Here is a 13,043-nt window from a genome sequence, read left to right as displayed (position 1 = left end):
AGGAGGATAAAGGAATGTTTCTGATAAACAGGTAGGCAGGCTTTGTGTCTCTGCTCTCTGGCCAAGATCCGGGATGGGACACACTGCTTGCCTAAAATCTTGGCAATGAGCCACCCTTGTCCTTGGGGGCTTTAAGAGGGAGCCAGAACAAGCCTCTGCTACTGCTGTTTCATCCCGGGGGAACACACAGTCAAGCTGAATGTTAAACATGCCTGTGATGATTACTGATAATGTTTAATTCTCAGTACAGATTGAAGATTGCCTAGTGATGCCCACAGTACTGTAAATTCTACCAAACATAAGTACAACATGGGCATGGATCAATTGGCTACTGTGGCTGAGGTGTTCTGTGACAGTCCCTTTCATGAGAGATTAACAAAATGAATTCACTTAAAAACAGGACATTCAGGACCTGCCACTCTGCATGATATGTCATTACAAAAATCAACAAGGAGGGTTATGCCCAACAAAACGAGGGTGCTATAAATGTGGGCAAAAATCATCCAAGAGCTAAAAATCAAAATGAAACTCTTCCTGGGATTGCCCCCAGTGCAAAAGAAAAAGGCATTGGGCCAATAAATGTGGCTCCAAAGCTGATAAAAAAGGTAATTCATTAAAGAACAAAGTTCAGGAAACTGGAAGAGGGGCCAGCCCCTGGCCCCAGTATCTCAAAGAACAAACCCTGGGGCAGTACGGTTTGCCACCTCCCAGCCTCAGGCTCAGCAAATACCTCAACAATTGCTTCCCTCCAACGAGCAACCCCAGGTGGCGCAGGACTGGACCTCTGTGCCGCCTCTGATACAATATTAGATTCCACCCAGGGCCCACAAATCATCCCTACAGGGGTGCAGGGCCCCTTGCCTTTGGGTACCTGTGCTTTTATTCTCGGCTGAGCATCAGCTACCCTTAAAGGCATTCAAGTTTTTCCCGGTATTATTGACGATGACTTTACCAGGGAGATAAAAATCCTAGCAGCCGCTATTAATGGAGTAGCTGTCGTTCCACAGGGCACCCGTCTAGCACAACTGGTTCTTCTGCCTTTAATTACTGGAAATACATCCTCAATTTCTTCCAGGCCCTGAGGCATTACCCCTTTGGGTTCCTCAGATGCTTATTGGGTCCAGCCAATTACAAAAAATAGGCCTGTGTTAACCCTTACTATTGAAGGAAAGGATTTCAAGGGCATTTTGGATACAGGGGTGGATGCCACAGTCATATCTCAAGATCATTGGCCAGCCCATTGGCTGCTGACCACATTTCTCACCAATTTGCGAGATATAGGCCAGTCCAACAACCCCCAAGTCAGCTCAAGGGCATTACGCTGGAAAGATAAGGAAGGCAATCAGGGCACTGTGACTCCTCTTGTATTACCAGGCCTCTCTGTTAACCTGTGGGGATGTGACATTCTCTCCCAAATGGAAGTTATCCTGTGCAGCCCTAGTGCTGTGGTCACATAACAAATGCTGTGCATGGACTATGTGCCTGGCACAGGACTTGGAAAAATGAGACAAGGCTTAACTCAATCTATTACAGCCCCCTCTAAAACAGATAGACATGGGCTCGGATATTTGGATTTTTAGTAATGGCCACTGGCCTTCCTGTACCCCATGCAGATAAAATCACATGGGACACTCAAACTTCTGTTTGGGTGGATCAGTGGCCACTTACTCAAGAAAAGCTAAATGCCGCTACAGCGCTTGTACAGGAGCAGCTCACGGCTGGACACCTAGAACCTTCCAATTCTCCCTGGAATATGCCCATTTTTGTCATAAAGAAAAAATCTGGTAAATGGCACCTTTTACAGGATTTGCGTGTCGTTAATAGGTCATGGCACTCATGGGAGCCCTCCAACCTGGCATCCTGATCCCCGTGGCCATCCTAAATGGTTATTACAAAATAATTATAGATTTCAAAGACTTCTTTTTCATGCAAAGATTTCATTGGAAAGTTTTGCCCCAGGGGATGGCCAATAGCTCCACCCTTTGTCAAAAGTTTGTAGCACAGGCAGTGGATCCAATTCGTTTACACTGGCTGCACATTTATATTTTACATTATATGGATGACATTTTACTGGCGGCTCAAAACAAGTCAGACCTACAAGATTGCTTTACAGCACTTTCTAAAGCCTTTCTTGCCCTTGGTTTACAAATTGCTCCTGATAAGGTCCAGTTACAAGACCCCTTTACCTATTTGGGTTTAAAATTACAACAGGATTTGGTTTTTGTGCAGTTCCCTTGGAATGCCTCCATACCCTTAATGATTTTCAAAAACTTCTAGGAGATATTCAATGGCTCGGCCCTATTTAAAAATACCTAATAATGTCCTATTACCCCTCAATGACATTCTGTGAGGAGACCCAGACACACACACACCCCACCCCACAAGCTCACCCCTGCCACAGGAGATGCATTAAACCAAGTAACACAAACCATTAGCCAACAGTTTGTCTGGCAAATTTCTTACACTCTCCCCCTACTTTCTGTAGTTTTAGCCACACCACATACGCCCACCGGAGTTTTTTGGCAAAAATCCCTCACGCCCAATAAAAAAGGTCAACCTCTTTTCTGGATCCATCTCCCCATTTCCTCATCTAAAGTAATTACAATATATTTGTCTCAGGTTGCTTCAATAATCATTAAGGCTCGTTTCCTTTCCTGCCAATATTTCAGAAAAGACCCCGATGTTGTAGTAGCGTCATATACCCGAGAACAGACCCAGTTCCTTCTTCAAACTTCTGATGACTGGGGGATAGCCATGTCAGGATTTATGGGAACCATTGACAATCACCTCCCTGATGACCCCGTGTTACAGTTTGCCCAATCCTATTCCTTTATTTTTCCAAAAAATACAAAAAACAATCCCATTCCAAAGGCTGTTACAGTATTTACAGATGGGTCGTCCAGTGGGATGGCTGCCTTTGTGGCAGACAACCGTTCCCATGTTTTTAAAACATCTTATCAGTCAGCCCAGTTGGTTGAGCTGTATGCCATACTTCAAGTCTTTACAGTTTTCCAGTCAAGCTGTAAATATTTATACTGATAGTGCATATGTAGCTGACTCCATTCCGTTGCTTGAAACTTCTCCTTTTCTTAAAACAATTTCCAATGCTATGCCCTTGTTTATACAAATTCAAAAGCTAATACAAGAAAGACAACAGCCCTTCTATTTGGGACATATTTGGGTGCACACAAGCCTACCAGGATCACTCAGAAGGTAATGCCCAGGTAGATGCTGCTATAAGGCTCACCTTCCCCATAATTGTGGGATCAGTGCAGAAAACTCAAAACTCAGAAGGTAATGTGCAGGCAGATGCTGCTTCAAGGCTCACCTTCCCATAATTGTGGGAAGAGTGCAGGAAGCTCAAAACTCAGAAGGTAATACCCAGGTAGATGCTGCTATAAGGCTTACCTTCCCCATAATTGTGGGAACAGTGCAGGAATCTCAGAACTCAGAAGGTAATGTCCAGGCAGATGCTGCTACAAGGCTCACCTTCCCCATAATTGTGGGATCAGTACAGGAAGCTCAAAACTTGCATAGGTTGCATCACTTAAATGCTCTCCATTTGTTTTGTAAAATTTCACGAGAATCGTGAAATAGTCAAAAAATGCCCCTCATGTGTTACAAGCCAACCTGTACCGCATTTGGGAGTCAATCCGCGTGGTCTTCTCCCTAATCAACTGTGGCAAATGGATGTCACACACTTCCCAAAATTTGGCAAACTAAAGTATCTTCATGTCTCTATAGACACCTACAGTGGCTTTGTCTTTGCCTCCGCCCATACAGGGGAAGCTGCTAAGGATGCTATCTCGCACCTTATAACGGCTCTTTCTGTACTGGGAAAACCTGTTGAGATTAAGACAGATAATGGTCCTGCTTATGTCAGTGCTAAGTTTAAACAATTTTGTGAGGTGCTCCATATTAATCACATTACAGGAATCCCTTACAATCCACAGGGTCAGGGGATTATCGAAAGAGCCCATCAAACGCTGAAAACCTGGCTCACTCGGCTTGAAGCCACTTCCTTATCCTTTGTCTCTCTCTGAGACTGATTGAATCATGCACTCTTTGTACTAAATTTCTTATCCTTAGATAATAATAATCATTCAGCCGCAGATCATCACTGGCATCCTTCCCCTGAAACAGCCCCACCTATGGTGATCTGGCAAGACCCCCTCACTAGTGGATGGCATGGCCCCGATCCTGTGCTTATTTGGGGACGGGGGGGTCAGCCTGTGTTCTGGATCAAAAACAATCAATGCCAAGATGGCTGCCTGAAAGATTAATTAAACAAGTTAATTCATCAAACTCTTCTAATATTAACCCTACACCAGAGCCTACATCCGGCCCTGAGGATATTTTCCCCTTGTGTTTACAGGAATGAAAAGACCCGGCTGGATGCTACTGGGACTCATTACAGGACTCCTTGTTATTGTCGGCATTGTTGCCATTGTTGCTATTGTGTATCTTCTCTTCTATTCTCTCCTCCCCTGCCACATTTTCTGAGGGCTCACTGATTAACCCCTCGAAGGGCCCTAATAAAATGGCCCTCTTCCTTGCTTTCCTGATAATGGCAATCTACACCATCCATTGGGCTCCACCAGTCTTTGCAGGGTTGGACAACCCTCAGGCCATTCAAAAACTCCTTCAACAGCATGACCCTGGTATCTGCTCGAGGGGCATAATAGTATCCCTCCCACAAACATCAACCTCCTACAAATCCCACATCCTCAATCATAAACTGCATTTTACACATGACTGCGGAGATAAAACCGCCAAGGATTCCAAATGGCACTGTATTCTCAAACCTAAACTAGACTCTTCCCACCCTGGGAATCAATGGCTGTCAGAGTGCAATAGTACTATCCATTACTCTGTGCACTCCTCCTGTTATATGTGGTATCAAACCTGTAATGAGGGGAATGAACATTTATTGTTTGCCACTATAACAGGGGATTATGGGGGAACATTCGGAGGGGACTTGTCTTCTTCACGCCTCAGCTCTCCCTCCTGCCCCACTAAGGGACAAGTGGCCTGCTGGTACCCTATAGCCCCTGTGGGAGTGTCTGATGGTGGAGGCCCTCAGGATACCCTTACACAATTAAAAACACAAAAAACACTCAAAACCCTATTTGAGAGCCTTTATGCTTCCCTTCAATACCACCCCCTGGCTAAAGTTCATTCCAGAGGAAATGAAGACTTGGATGTCAGTACCATGGATATCCTTACCAACACCCATAAACTGCTTAATCTCTCTGCCCCAGACCTTGCAAAAGGCTGCTGGCTCTGTTTACACCAGGGACCCCCCCTCCTTCTTGCCATTTTTCTGCCACTTAATGATACTCTTAGTTTTAATATCTCCTCTGGTTGCCCCCCTATACAGTCTTTTCCTGTTCTTCCTGTCCCAACAGAAAATATCACTTGCCTTTATAAATCTCCTAACAATAATTCCTTCAATATCGAGTAGGCTTTGCTCCTTTCTGTACAAATAGTATAACAGTAGATTACCCTCTTTATGCCCCCAATTCCACCATTTTTGTATGTAGGGATAATTTAGCTTATACCATTTTACCAACAAATTGGACCGGTAATTGCATGCACACTATGCTTCTTCCCAATGTAGAAATTATTAATGGAAATACCCCTGTCCCTATTCCCTCCTTTGATTATATTGCAGGAAGACAAAGGCGAGCTATTCAACTTATTCTTTTATTGGCCACATTAGGAATTTCCACAGCTGTGGTTACAGGATCTACAGGACTGGGAATCACGGTCCAAAAATATAGAGAATTGTTCCAACAACTTATTAATGATGTACAAACCCTATCCACCACCATTCAGGACCTTCAAGATCAAATTGATTCCTTAGCGGAAGTGGTTTTACAAAATTGAAAGTGGTTTTACAAAATCGTAGAGGCTTAGACTTGCTTACCACTGAACAGGGAGGTATTTGCTTGGCTTTACAGGAAAAATGCTGTTTTTATGCTAAAAAGGCCGGCATTGTTCGCGATAAAATCAAGACACTTCAAGAAGATCTGGAGCATCGTCGACATGCCATGGCTGAAAATCCCTTTTGGACGGGATGGAATGGACTGCTTCCCTATTTGCTACCACTTTTAGGACCCATTGCTGGTTTGCTTGTCACACTATCTGTTATATCTTAATGTTAGCCGTCGCAAAGCTCCTGGGTTCGGATCAGCACTGTGCGCTGGCCATGGCGGCCACAGGAGGGTGAACCAGCTGCAAAGGAAGACCTTTCTCTCTCTCTCTCTCACTATCCACTCTGCCTGTCAAAAAAAAAAAAAAGAGAGAGAGAGAGAGAGAGACAGAGGGAGAAGAGAGACAGAGGAGGAGAGAAGCCCAGAGAGTAGGGAGCAGAGCCAAGAGAGCACATGTTCAGGAACAGGCCTTTTAAAACTTTGCCTGAGGGTGGGCAGGGAAGCAGGAGCAGTGAATCCCATTAGGATGGGGGTGGGGCCTGGCTCAGGTAGCTGGGCTGTGCGGCCATCTGGCTAAAACTGCACCAGTTTCCTAACATTCCCCCCTTTTGTTTTTTATAAAGCAGGGTTTGTATGGGGTTACATTAGTCCCAAAAGTCCAGGAAGAGTAGAGGGATGATGATCTGTCTTTAGAGCTACTTCTTGCTGACATGGGGTGATGTCTCAGGCTGCTGTCTCTTGGGTGGGGAGCTGAGTATATTTCTGTAACAGCATTTGGTTGACCGCCTTGTTGTTGAAGGCCTTCGTTTGTTCCATTATAACTTGCTGTAAACACTTAGACACTGTAGTATAAAAAGACAGGGTTGAGAATAATAACCAATGATCCTAAGAGTAGCATTAACCATTTCATAGAGGAGAGGAAATGGGGGCATTTCTGGACCCTTGTGGGGACAGTCTGATGGATGTGGCTTAAAGCTGGTCCCAGCCAAGACTGGGAGAAAAGCCACTTAACTTTTACAGGTAGCGAGTGGGGTTTGTAGAGAAATTTTGAACAATTATACAGCATTAAAGGGGAAGAGGACCATCAGTACACACGGGTTGGGAGTAGAGCCATTGGTGATAGAGTAGAGGTTATGATTACAAAGAAATGAGGCCCAAATGGGCTAGATACAGAGGACAGAGTTGTTGTTAGAGAACCTAAGAAAGATGCTGACTAAGCTACAACTAAGTTTTCTGATTGAGAGGCAAATAGAACCTGACAGAAGCGCTCAATAATAATCAGGTGGGCTTTAAAGCCTTGTAAATTATGAGGCTCAGACTCATCTATCTCTTCATATAGCCTACATCCTAAGGGAGGTGTGAACCTCCTTGGGAAGGCACCCTGTTGACTTCCATTACCTAGCTGGCCTGGGAGGAGAGCTGGCCAGGTAAAGGCAAGTGGCAACTCCAACAGGAAATATACAGTTCTGCCTGTAGTGTTACTGACCCTATTTGGCCATCTCCTCAGCAGCAGTGGTCACCTTGAGATCAAGAGCCAATAAGATCTGTGGCTCTGACCTGGGCGTCCTTCGATTCCAGGGCAGGTCCATTTCCAGTGATCCAACTCTTGGCTGGCAGAGCTGCCAGGGCTCTTCATAGCTGACTTCTGCTGAAGCCCAGGCTTGCCACATTGAAAGCCACTGCAGTGGACTGGCCTGTTGGGTCTCCTTGAGGGCAGATCACTGTGCAGAGCTACATTTAATAGGCCTGCCACCTATCTCTACTTTTCTGATACCTAGCTTTCTTTTTCTCCTGATTTTTGTTAAAGCAGACCAGAGGAAGCAAGTCAAGGGGGTGCTCAAGTCCCATCTCTAATCTTCGGTGGCCTAAACTAGAAGTCTGTAGTCACAGGCATGTTCTGTAGCAGTTTATGTTGAGGCAGACAATGCCCATGAGGAAAACTGTATTTTCACTTTAAAACTTTCTTTCCCTTTGTTTTGAAAGGGAGGCTTTTCTGTTTACTGTTTACCTCACTGATGGCGAGGTAAATTTAGTTAGAAAATTATAACTTAAGCTCTTATTTTGGCTATGCTATTACAGAAAAATGTTAGCCATCTCATTTTTTATAGGATCTAAAATTAAATTTTGAACCTTGGAGTGTGCCGGAGGCCCCCAGAGGCCGGCCTCAGCCTCTAGGTAGGACTTGGGGCCCCTTTGGAGCGCCGGGCTGGCTCTTGCGTGCACTGGGGCGGGCGAGCGTCAGACCGAGCCCAGCGCGGCCAGGCCTGCTGGCCTGACCGCGGGCCTCTCTCAAGCCGCGGCCTGCATTCGGCCGGGCACCTGAGCTCAGCCCTGTCCCCAACGGGCTGTCTTGGGCTGCGCAGCACTGTGCGTGTGTGCCTCCCACCCCGACACCTAACTCACTGGCTTAGGCCCTGCTCTAGAGCTCGCGGGCCTACCAGGCTGCCCGCAAAGCTTCGGGGGGCTGTCGCCATATGCCCCAAGCCTGAGGCCTCTTAGCCTGCCAGAGCAACGGCCAGTCTCTCTCCTGGTCTCTCAGTCTCTGCGAGCCAAGCCGCGCACAGGGTTTCCGTTCCCGGGCTAGGGGGCCCCTCCGCTAGCCTTCAGCTCTTGGCCTTCATGCACCACGGAATCTGGGATCCATCCTCGCTGAGACCCAGAACCGGAGGATGAGGCTGCCATTTGGGTGCTGGGCAGATGCGGGCCAGTAGGATGGGGGCCTGAAGCGCGTATGTGTTTCGAAGGCCTGACCCCGAGACCCGAGAGAGGGAGCAGAGCCCAGCAACCAGAATAGTGTCAGAAGGCAGCCTAGAGACCCTGGCTTCTACAAGCCACCGCACATCTGTCCAGGCAGCCTGGAGTGCCAGGCCCCGCAGTCGGCACAAGGCAGCTTGCTGCCCACAGGTCTCCACGTGCAAGCAGCCCCGCATTGCTCTGTGCTGCCGCCCCCTGCTGGCACACAGGGGTCACGTGAGGGCCCCAGGCGCCACTCAGCTGTGAGCGCCTGAGCGCCTGTGCTCTGAACATGCTCCGCTAAAGCTCGAACCATGCTCCGCCCACGCGGGGATCATGAGACAGTCCACGTGACCCTCCGGGCCTCCCATGACAGCCCCGAACTCTGAGCCACAGTTCTGCCCTGAGTGCCCACACTGCTGGTCACAAATGGATCCCACCAGCAGCCTGGGGGACAGGGCCATGCCCACCCACCCTCCCCAGACCCAAAACCAGGCCCATGCCCAGCTGCCAGAAATCATCCACTGCGCATGTGCAAGCCGCATGGGGGCGCGGGGCCCAGAGCTTCTGCAAGAGAAGCTTTAGCGGGCTTGTTCCTGCCTGCAGGAGTGTGCCTGAGGCCCCCAGAGGCCGGCCTCAGCCTCTAGGGAGGACTTGGGGCCCCTTTGGAGCGCCGGGCTGGCTCTTGCGAGCCCTGGGGCGGTCGAGATGCAGACCAAGCCCAGCTCGGCCAGGCCTGCTGGCCTGACCCTGGGCCACTCTCAAGCCGCGGCCTACATTCGGCCCTTCATTCGGCCGGGCACCTGAGCTCAGCCCTGTCCCCAACGCGCCGTCTTGGGCTGCGCAGCACTGTGCGTGTGTGCCTCCCACCCCGACAACTAACTCACTGGCCTAGGCCCTGCTCTAGAGCTCCCGGGCCTCCCAGGCTGCCCGCAAAGCTTCGCGGGGCTGTCCCCACGCCCCAAGCCTAAGGCCTCTTATCCTGCCGGAGCACCGGCCAGTCTCTCTCCTGGTCTCTGTCTCAGTCTCTGGGTGCCAAGCCATGCACAGGGTTTCCGTTCCCGGGCTAGGGGGCCCCTCCGCTAGCCTTCAGCTCTTGGCCTTCATGCACCACGGAATCCGGGGTCCGTCCCCGCTGAGACCCAGAACCGGAGGATGAGGCTGCCATTTGGGTGGTGGGCAGTTAAGGGCCAGGAGGATGGGGGCCTGAAGCCGGTATGGGTTTCGCAGGCCCGACCCCGAGACCCGAGAGAGGGAGCAGAGCCCAGCAACCTGAATATTGTCAGAAGGCAGGCTGGAGCCCCTAGCTTGGACAAGCCACTGCACATGTGTCCAGGCAGCCTGGAGTGCCAGGCCCGGCGGTCGGCACAAGGCAGCTTGCTGCCCGGGGGCCTCCACGCGCAAGCGGCCCCGCACGTGAGGGGCCCAGGCCCCGCTCACCTGTGAGCGCCTGAGTGCCTGCGCTCTGAACACGCTCCACTCACGCTCCGCCCACGTGGGGATCAAGAGACAGTCCACGTGACCCTCCAGGCCTCCCGTGACAGCCCCGAACTCAGAACCACAGTTCTGCCCTGAGTGCCCACACTGCTGGTCACAAATGGATCACACCAGCAGCCTGGGGGACAGGGCCATGCCCACCCACCCACCCCAGCCCTAGCCCTGGCCCCAGCCCTAGCCCCAGCCCCGTCCCCAGGTGCCAGAAATCATCCACTGCGCATGTGCAAGCCGCATGGGAGCGCGGGGGCCCAGAGCTTCTGCAAGAGAAGCTTTAGCGGGCTCGCTCCTGCCCGCAGGCGTGTGCCTGAGGCCCCCAGAGGCCGGCCTCAGCCTCTAGGTAGGACTTGGGGCCCCTTTGGAGCGCCGGGCTGGCTCTTGCGAGCCCTGGGGCGGGCGAGAGGCAGACCGAGCCCTGTGCGGCCAGGCCTGCTGACCTGACCGCAGGCCTCACTCAAGCAGTGGCCTGCATTCGGCCAGGCACCTGAGCTCAGCCCTGTCCCCAACGTGCCATCTTGGGCTGCGCAGCACTGTGCGTGTGTGCCTCCCACCCCGACACCTAACTCACTGGCCTAGGGCCTGCTCTAGAGCTCGCAGGCCTCCCAGGCTGCCCGCAAAGCTTCGGGGGGCTGTCTCCACGCCCCAAGCCTGAGGCCTCTTAGCCTGTTGGAACACCGGCCAGTCTCTCTCCTGGTCTCTGTCTCAGTCTCTGGGGGCCAAGCCGCGCACAGGGTTTCCGTTCCCGGGCTAGGGGGCCCCTCCGCTAGCCTTCAGCTCTTGGCCTTCATGCACCATGGAATCCGGGGTACGTCTCCGCTGAGACCCAGAACCGGAGGATGAGGCTGCCATTTGGGTGGTGGGCAGCTGCGGGCCAGGAGGATGGGGGCCTGAAGCGCGTATGGGTTTCGAAGGCCCGACCCCGAGACCCGAGAGAGGGAGCAGAGCCCTGCAACCTGAATATTCTCAGAAGGCAGGCTGGAGCCCCTGGCTTGGACAAGCCACCGCACATGTGTCCAGGCAGCCTGAAGTGCCAGGCCCGGCGGTCGGCACAAGGCAGCTTGCTGCCCGCGGGCCTCCACGCGCAAGCGGCCCCGCACGTGAGGGGCCCAGGCCCCGCTCACCTGTGAGCGCCTGAGTGCCTGCGCTCTGAACACGCTCCACTCACGCTCCGCCCACGTGGGGATCAAGAGACAGTCCACGTGACCCTCCAGGCCTCCCGTGACAGCCCCGAACTCAGAACCACAGTTCTGCCCTGAGTGCCCACACTGCTGGTCACAAATGGATCACACCAGCAGCCTGGGGGACAGGGCCATGCCCACCCACCCACCCCAGCCCTAGCCCTGGCCCCAGCCCTAGCCCCAGCCCCGTCCCCAGGTGCCAGAAATCATCCACTGCGCATGTGCAAGCCGCATGGGAGCGCGGGGGCCCAGAGCTTCTGCAAGAGAAGCTTTAGCGGGCTCGCTCCTGCCCGCAGGCGTGTGCCTGAGGCCCCCAGAGGCCGGCCTCAGCCTCTAGGTAGGACTTGGGGCCCCTTTGGAGCGCCGGGCTGGCTCTTGCGAGCCCTGGGGCGGGCGAGAGGCAGACCGAGCCCTGTGCGGCCAGGCCTGCTGACCTGACCGCAGGCCTCACTCAAGCAGTGGCCTGCATTCGGCCAGGCACCTGAGCTCAGCCCTGTCCCCAACGTGCCATCTTGGGCTGCGCAGCACTGTGCGTGTGTGCCTCCCACCCCGACACCTAACTCACTGGCCTAGGGCCTGCTCTAGAGCTCGCAGGCCTCCCAGGCTGCCCGCAAAGCTTCGGGGGGCTGTCTCCACGCCCCAAGCCTGAGGCCTCTTAGCCTGTTGGAACACCGGCCAGTCTCTCTCCTGGTCTCTGTCTCAGTCTCTGGGGGCCAAGCCGCGCACAGGGTTTCCGTTCCCGGGCTAGGGGGCCCCTCCGCTAGCCTTCAGCTCTTGGCCTTCATGCACCATGGAATCCGGGGTACGTCTCCGCTGAGACCCAGAACCGGAGGATGAGGCTGCCATTTGGGTGGTGGGCAGCTGCGGGCCAGGAGGATGGGGGCCTGAAGCGCGTATGGGTTTCGAAGGCCCGACCCCGAGACCCGAGAGAGGGAGCAGAGCCCTGCAACCTGAATATTCTCAGAAGGCAGGCTGGAGCCCCTGGCTTGGACAAGCCACCGCACATGTGTCCAGGCAGCCTGAAGTGCCAGGCCCGGCGGTCGGCACAAGGCAGCTTGCTGCCCGCGGGCCTCCACGCGCAAGCGGCCCCGCACGTGAAAGGCCCAGGCCCCGCTCACCTGTGAGCGCCTGAGTGCCTGCGCTCTGAACACGCTCCACTCACGCTCCGCCCACGTGGGGATCAAGAGACAGCCCACGTGACCCTCCAGGCCTCCCGTGACAGCCCCGAACTCAGAACCACAGTTCTGCCCTGAGTGCCCACACTGCTGGTCACAAATGGATCACACCAGCAGCCTGGGGGACAGGGCCATGCCCACCCACCCACCCTAGCCCTGGCCCCAGCCCTAGCCCCAGCCCCGTCCCCAGGTGCCAGAAATCATCCACTGCGCATGTGCAAGCCGCATGGGAGCGCGGGGGCCCAGAGCTTCTGCAAGAGAAGCTTTAGCGGGCTCGCTCCTGCCCGCAGGCGTGTGCCTGAGGCCCCCAGAGGCCGGCCTCAGCCTCTAGGTAGGACTTGGGGCCCCTTTGGAGCGCCGGGCTGGCTCTTGCGTGCCGTGGGGCGGGCGAGATGCAGACCGCGCCCAGTGCGGCCAGGCCTCACTCAAGCAGTGGCCTGCATTCGGCCGGGCACCTGAGCTCAGCCCTGTCCCCAACACGCCGTCTTGGGCTGCGCAGCACTGTGCGTGTGTGCCTCCCACCCTGA

At 53.2% G+C, this 13,043-nt stretch overlaps 1 pseudogene; it reads left to right on the top strand.

The window, feature by feature from the left end:
- Positions 1 to 3,049: 3,049 nt before the first annotated feature.
- Positions 3,050 to 7,865, top strand: LOC133755709 (syncytin-1-like; annotated as a pseudogene).
- The last annotated feature ends 5,178 nt before the right edge of the window (positions 7,866 to 13,043 follow it).

Source organism: Lepus europaeus, unplaced genomic scaffold (assembly GCF_033115175.1).
Source record: "Lepus europaeus isolate LE1 unplaced genomic scaffold, mLepTim1.pri SCAFFOLD_80, whole genome shotgun sequence".
In the NCBI taxonomy this organism is placed as follows: Eukaryota; Metazoa; Chordata; class Mammalia; order Lagomorpha; family Leporidae; genus Lepus; species Lepus europaeus.
The sequence above is the reverse complement of the archived record's forward strand: the minus strand, read 5'-3'. Positions and strand labels throughout refer to the sequence as shown.